The following is a 7166-nucleotide window of genomic DNA, read 5'->3' as shown; positions in this document are numbered from 1 at the left end:
CGACCACGAATTCTAAAGACTTACAGAAAAAGGAGTTAGATCACTGATATTAAAGGTATGACTACCAAGAAACATATCAGGCATATCTAACTCATAAGCATTATCATTAATCCTCTTTAGGACTTGAAAAGGTCCATCACCACGAGGCATAAGTTTGGACTTCCTTTGATTAGGAAAACGATCTTTTCTCAAGTGAAGCCAAACCCAATCACCAACATCAAACAATAATGCTTTTCTCCTTTTGTTGGCATGTTCAGCATACTTGCCAACTTTCTTCTCAATTCGTAACTTGATGTCATTATGCAAATTTTTAATAAAATAAGCCTTTTCACAACCATCCTTGCATAATACATCATCAAGTATAGGAATAGGAAGAAGATCAAGAGGTGTTAGGGGGTTGAACCCATACACAACCTCAAAAAGGAGAATGGGATTTGGTAGAATTTACTACTCTATTATAAGCAAACTCAACATGTGGTAGTAAATTCTCCCAAACCCTTGGATTCTCGGAAATAAAGCATCGCAACATTTGGCCCAAAGTTTGATTGACCACTTCAGTTTGGCCATCAGTTTGGGGGTGGCAAGTAGTAGAAAATAAAATTTTAGTGCCAAGTTTCCCCCACAAGGTCTTCCAAAAGTGACTCAAGAACTTGGAATCTCTATCGGATACTATACTTCTAGGAAGTCCATGTAAACGAACAACTTCCTTAAAGAAGAGATTTGCAATTTGACATGCATCATCCACTTTGTGGCAAGGAATAAAATGTGCCATTTTTGAAAAACGATTCACTACCACAAAGATGGAATCCTTACCCTTTGATGTCTTGGGTAGTCCTAAGATGAAATCCATAGAAATATCAACCCAAGGCATTGTAGGGATAGGAAGAGGTGTATATAAACCATGGGGTTGCACTCTAGATTTAGCCTTACGACATGCAATACATTTATCACACAAGTTATGCACACATTTTCGCATATGAGGCCAAAAGAAATGCTCATGTAAAACATCTAAAGTTTTAGCTACCCCAAAATGTCCCATTAATCCACCCTCATGTGCTTCTCTAACAAGAGATTGTCTAATAGAGCTTTGGGGCACACAAAGTCTTTTACCTTTAAAAAGAAACCCATCTTGTATAAAAAAATATTTGTGTCCTCCCTTAGCACACTCTTGATAGATAAGAGAAAAATCAAGGTCATCATGATAAAGATCCTTGATGTGATCAAACCTAAGATATTGGGTACCTAAAAGATTGAGCAAGGTATAGAGTCTAGAAAGTGCATCGGCCACAATATTAATTTTTCCTTGCTTGTGTTTGATCACATAAGGAAATTGCTCAAGGAATTCCACCCACTTAGCATGCCTCTTATTGAGATTATTTTGGCTTTTCAAATACTTAAGAGATTCATGATCACTATGAATCACAAATTCTTTAGGAAAAAGATAATGTTGCCAAGTATACAAAGCTCTAACAAGTACATATAATTCTTTATCATAAGTGGAATAATTGAGATGACTACCTTTCAATATCTCACTAAAATAAGCTATGGGGTGGCCCTCTTAAAGGAGAACAGCCCTAATTCCTATATTCGAAGCATCACATTCTATCAAAAATGTTTTAGTAAAATTAGAAAGGGCTAAGATGGGAGCATTAGTTAATCTTTCTTTCAAAATGTCAAAAGCCTTTTGTTGCTCTTCTCCCCACTTAAAAACCACATTCTTTTTTACTATGTCATTGAGAGGTGCGGCAATTGTACCAAAGTCTTTCACAAACCTTCTATAAAAAGAAGCAAGGCCATGAAAGCTTCGTACATCATTCACATTGGTGGGTGTTGGCCAATTTTGAATTGATACAACCTTTGATTGATCTACATGCACCCTTTTAACACTTACAACAAACCCTAGGAATTCCATATGACCAAGTGCAAACATACATTTAGTAAGGTTAGCATACAAATGTTCTTTCCTAAGGGTTTCTAACACTTGTCTAACATGCATCTTATGGTCACCCAAAGACAAGCTATAAATGAGGATATCATCAAAATAAACAACTACAAACTTGCCAATGAATGGTCTTAAAACATGATGCATGAGACGCAAGAATGTACTTGGTGCATTAGTTAAACCAAAAGGCATAATTAACCACTCATACAAGCCAAAGTTGGTCTTAAAAGCGGTTTTCCATTCATCTCCCGATTTAATACGAATTTGATTATACCCACTTTTAAGATCAATTTTGGTAAAAATTTGTGAACCATGCAATTCATCCAACAAATCATCAAGCCTAGGGATGGGATGCCTATATTTGATTGTAATGTTGTTTATGGCCCTACAATCGGAACACATCCTCCATGACCCATTCTTTTTAGGGACAAGTATGATAGGCATGGCACAAGGGCTCATACTATCTTGAACCCACCCTTTGGCAATTAACTCTTCTACTTGTTGGCGAATTTCTCTAGTTTCACTTGGATTGGTCCTATATGCGGGACGATTTGGTAAAGAAGATCCCGAAATTAAATCAATTTGGTGTTCAATCCCTCTTAAAGGGGGAAGTCCTTTAGGGGGATCTTGAAACACATCATGAAATTCCTCTACCAAATTATCCAAACAATGTGGACTATCCTCAAGTTTTTCGCACTCAAGAGGTCTAGGAATAGCTAAAAAGATAGGATTGTGAGAAACTATTACCTTGTTGACCGCATGGCTAGAGATAAGAAGAGTCTTCTTAGAACTTTTTGTATTTTCACTCTCCCTCTTTTTCTTCATAAGAATTTGGTCCTCATGGACTTCTCTTGGAGAGAGAGATTTTAATATGACCTAGTGTCCATGGAAGTCAAAAGAAAGTTTATTGGTAAAGCCATCATGAAAATTTTTTCTATCAAATTACCATGGCCTACCCAAAAGAACATGTGTAGCTTCCATTGGCACAACATCACACAAGACCTCATCTTTGTATTTACCAATAGAGAAATTTATGAGGACTTGTTTGTTAACAATGATCTCGCCCACTTCACTTAACCATTGTAATTTGTAGGGCTTTGTATGAGAGATAGTAGACAATCCAAGCTTATATACTACTCTTGTACTAGCCACATTGGCACAACTACCCCCATCCACTATCAAAGAACAAATGTTGTTTTGAATGAGACATCTTGTATGAAAAATATTTTCTCTTTGACTTTCATTAAAGGGTTGTAAAACTTGCCCAAGAAGACGTCTCACAACCAACAAATCTCCGTCAAGTGGACTTTCGCTCTCATGCTCACTTGATGGCCTAGAAGGTGAAGAATGCCTAGATGAATCAGAATCATGCTCACTAACTACTATGCCATTATGCACATACATATTCCTTTTAGAAGGACAATTAGAAGCAATGTGACCATAGCCCAAACATTTAAAGCATTTCTTACTAGACGATTTGATTGGTGATTTAGGAGTAGAAGTAGAAGGCTTAGACTTTTTAGGTTTGAAAGAAGAATCCTTAGAAGGAAGTTTTGAAAAAGTTTTTTTTATTTTTCCAAGAGTTGTTGTAGTAACCATCATTGGGAGAGTTTTTGAAAGCACTTTTCTTTGCTAGTTGTGATTCAACCTTCATTGCAAGGTGAACCAAAGATCCCAAAGATGAATACTCTTGAAGTTCAACAACATCTTGAGTATCCCTTCTTAGACCACTCACAAACCTAGCTATCATAGCTTCCTCACTCTCATCCATGTTTACTTTAAGTAAAAGCGTTTCTAACTCCTTAAAATAAGCATCCACACTTAGCGTGCCTTGTTGAAACCGTTGGAGCTTCAACAATAGGTATTTCCTAAAGTGTGGTGGCACGAATCTAAGGCGCATACACTCCTTCAAATCGTTCCAAGAGACCACAGGAGGCACTACAAAAAAACGTGTATAATGCGACAGTTATTTTTGCAAAAACTGACGTTTTTAATCGCCGCATTATACATCTGTGGCGGTACCGCGTACCGCCAGAATTCTTGCTGCCACAAAGTTTAATGTGGCGGTCAATTGAGAACCGTTGTAGCAGACGCCATATTATACATTGTATAAAGTGGCGGTTTTAAGCGTGTAATTGACGTCAGTTATAAATGTCGTAATTTAAAAACTAGGTAAATCAATTCTAACGTAAATAGTGACATTTTTAACCGCCACTTAATACAGTATAATATGACATTTATAATACACCTTATAATTGTCATAATTCGAATATTAAATATTTAATTTTATTTTTAATATTTATAATAATTTATTTAATTCTATTTTATAATTTGATTTCATAATATAATTTCATATTATAATTAAACTTCAGTACACAGTTATGTTTCATAATATAATTAAATTATAACATAAACTAATTTCATAATAATATTGTACTTCATAATATAATTAAAATTGATAAATATAATAATTAAAATATGACTTTATTGAGAGAACAAAGTTGATAATGTCAAACTAATCCAAACAACAAGTAAATTAAATTGTCAAAATATAAATTGTTTCACTTTCTAAACATAATACAACTAAACTCCCAATCCTAATTTCTCTTACTGCCTCGACTTGATCTTATATTCTGGTTTGGTGATAAAGCACCATTTCCAACATCCTGTGCCTGGAATAAGTTAAAATATGTTTAGAGTTAATTGATAATTTTTAAAAAATAAATGAAAACAATATTATAATCAAAGACACTATATGGATGAGGTAATGTGGCAAGATTAGACCCCTGCATGATAATCAAATAGACTAAAATTATAAGAATCAATGAAAAATAAATGTATAAAAGATGTTGCACATATATGCTATTCACACAAGTTAAGAGAAGTAATCCTTAAGCACATGTGATGTGACAAACACATTCTCAAACAATTATACCTCACGGCAGTGGTAGTTTGGACCTGGAAGTTGTGTACAATAAAATGTTATTATGCGAAGAACTTGAGAAGCCTGTGGTACACAATGTGCAAAGGTTAGATCAAGGTAGAAAACTAGTGCATTAATATATATAAAATAGTACTTAAAAGCAACATTACACATGTGGCCAGCCTGCATTTATAGTATTGACTCATCCTAATTCATCAATCTATCACGCTAAGAACTCATCTATTCAATTAATATTTCCAAAAGATTAAACAATACTTTAATGAATAAATCAAATATTTGTTTATGCTTACATAGCAAAATCAAGCAACCTTTAGCTTATTTGGGATTTCAAATGGAGCATAAATCTGCGTCCAGCATGACAAATATTCATACACAAACAATACAAATGGATTATAGAGTTAAATTTTAACATTTTTAAGCTTGTCACTCAAGCATCACCCAGAATATAGTATAGGCATACAACCAAGAGCATTTAAGTAGCAGTTTAATAACAAGATAGATAACAACTTAAGCAATACATACAATAACTACATACCTGAATGTTCTTAACAGTAAAAGTGACGTCTTTGCCTTCATTATGATCAACTACAGCCCTGCAATTCATTTTATAGAAAAATAAATGCATAAGTTGTTTGGCCAGGTGAGAAGAATATTAATAGACTCGTGAGATAAGTGTTTTGGGATGGGAAATAGATTCATTCTGTCCATGTATAAATAACTGCTAATTGAAGTAGAGAATGTAAGTAAGTTTTATTTCCAGACTTGCAGACTACAAAATGCTTCAAAGCATTTGGATGAATACCTTGAGGAATATTTATTTTATCAATATTCCATCCCAATCAATTTTGTTTCCAATTTTCATGGAGGACCCGATCCTAATAAAAAAGCTTAAGCAAAAATAGAAAATGAAAGTACTATATATAATCAATATTATGTCTCAAATAAAAAATAAAAAAAAATAGAAACAAAATAACAAAAAAGACACCCAGGGACCACAATTTTAATAAGAGCAAGTAAGCTTTTGATAAAAAAAAGGATTTATCATTAATTTGACAGTAGTGGGGGAATTCATAAGAAAAATGAAAGTGGCATAACTATAGAGTACAAACCTTGAAAGAAAGGTGGTTTCCTTCATTTCTAAAGTTTGTAACCGAGGGTTTTTAGTTATCAAAAAAGTAATAGATATTAAAAATTATTAGTTGGAATGTAAAAGTTTGAAGACATAGGGAGACCCAAAAATAATGAAACTTGATAGAATTCAAAGTAAGCAAGAATGGAGTTTTGACAATTCACTTAATCATCAATAATTATGAAAACAACTAACACTTCTTCCAATCTTTCTAAAGCCTTAATCATTAACATGAATTTCTAGCATTTGAAGTAAGCCCCCAAAAAACTTATTTCAGTTAAAAAATTCTATAAAGAATTCATCCAGACAGGAACAACATGCTTCATAAGTGCTTGTTGAAATGGATAACTCCAAGTAAATTGAAAATAAGTCCATCAAATAGAATCATAAATACAGTAATAAAAAAAATTAAGAAAAAGTGAGAAACCATTAGTTTGGTTCATGATAAAGATCAATAGCATTGACGGAACGACGCTAAAATGATTACTTTACAGCCAAAATCAATTATTGTCGGTGATGATGGATGAACAGGGTACCACAGTTAAGACATTTCCAAATTGAACAACAAAAACATGAAACTTTGAACTAATTGTTTACTCCATTTCTCGCTCCCGTTAACAACAAAACCAAATTCCCAATTCACAATGATTTTAATTTTATAATGAAACAAGAAAAATAAATAAATTACAGAGAACCAAATTTCATCAAACATGTGTACACACAGAACCATATTGCCGACGACGTACCGGGTTACGAGAACAATTTTCCGGTGAGAATGATTGCGGGAAGAACGATTGCGGTGCGACTGAAAACCCTAAATCGAGAGAGAGGGGAACGATTGCGGTGAGAGAAGAGGAATACGAAGTGGGGCGGTGAGTGAGGGTTTACGAAATACAACTATGAAGGGAACAATTGCAGTGAGAATGAGGGTGAGGGTTTACGAAATGGGGCTGAGAGAAGAACGATTTTGATGAGGGTGAGAGAGAGGGTTTACAAAATAGGGTTGAGAAGGGTCAGAGTGAGGGTTTACAGGATCATTGAATGAGGAACGTGAAGACTGGGAGGTACATTTCCAAGAGTAAAACTGGTTTATTTTCGAAGACCGAAAGAGGGGAAAACGAAAACAAAAAACTTTGGGAAAGAAGGTTATG

General features: G+C 34.2%; 1 long non-coding RNA gene across 1 annotated transcript; it reads right to left on the bottom strand.

The window, feature by feature from the left end:
• Positions 1–4754: 4754 nt before the first annotated feature.
• LOC137834477 (uncharacterized) lies at positions 4755–7166 on the bottom strand. Its single transcript, XR_011084895.1, has 3 exons — positions 6762–7166; positions 5422–5479; positions 4755–4949 (listed from the first exon to the last, which is right to left on the bottom strand). It is a non-coding gene; the product is annotated as an uncharacterized lncRNA (long non-coding RNA).

This window comes from Phaseolus vulgaris, chromosome 5, assembly GCF_000499845.2.
Source record: "Phaseolus vulgaris cultivar G19833 chromosome 5, P. vulgaris v2.0, whole genome shotgun sequence".
NCBI classification, from domain to species: Eukaryota; Viridiplantae; Streptophyta; class Magnoliopsida; order Fabales; family Fabaceae; genus Phaseolus; species Phaseolus vulgaris.
The sequence above is the reverse complement of the archived record's forward strand: the minus strand, read 5'-3'. Positions and strand labels throughout refer to the sequence as shown.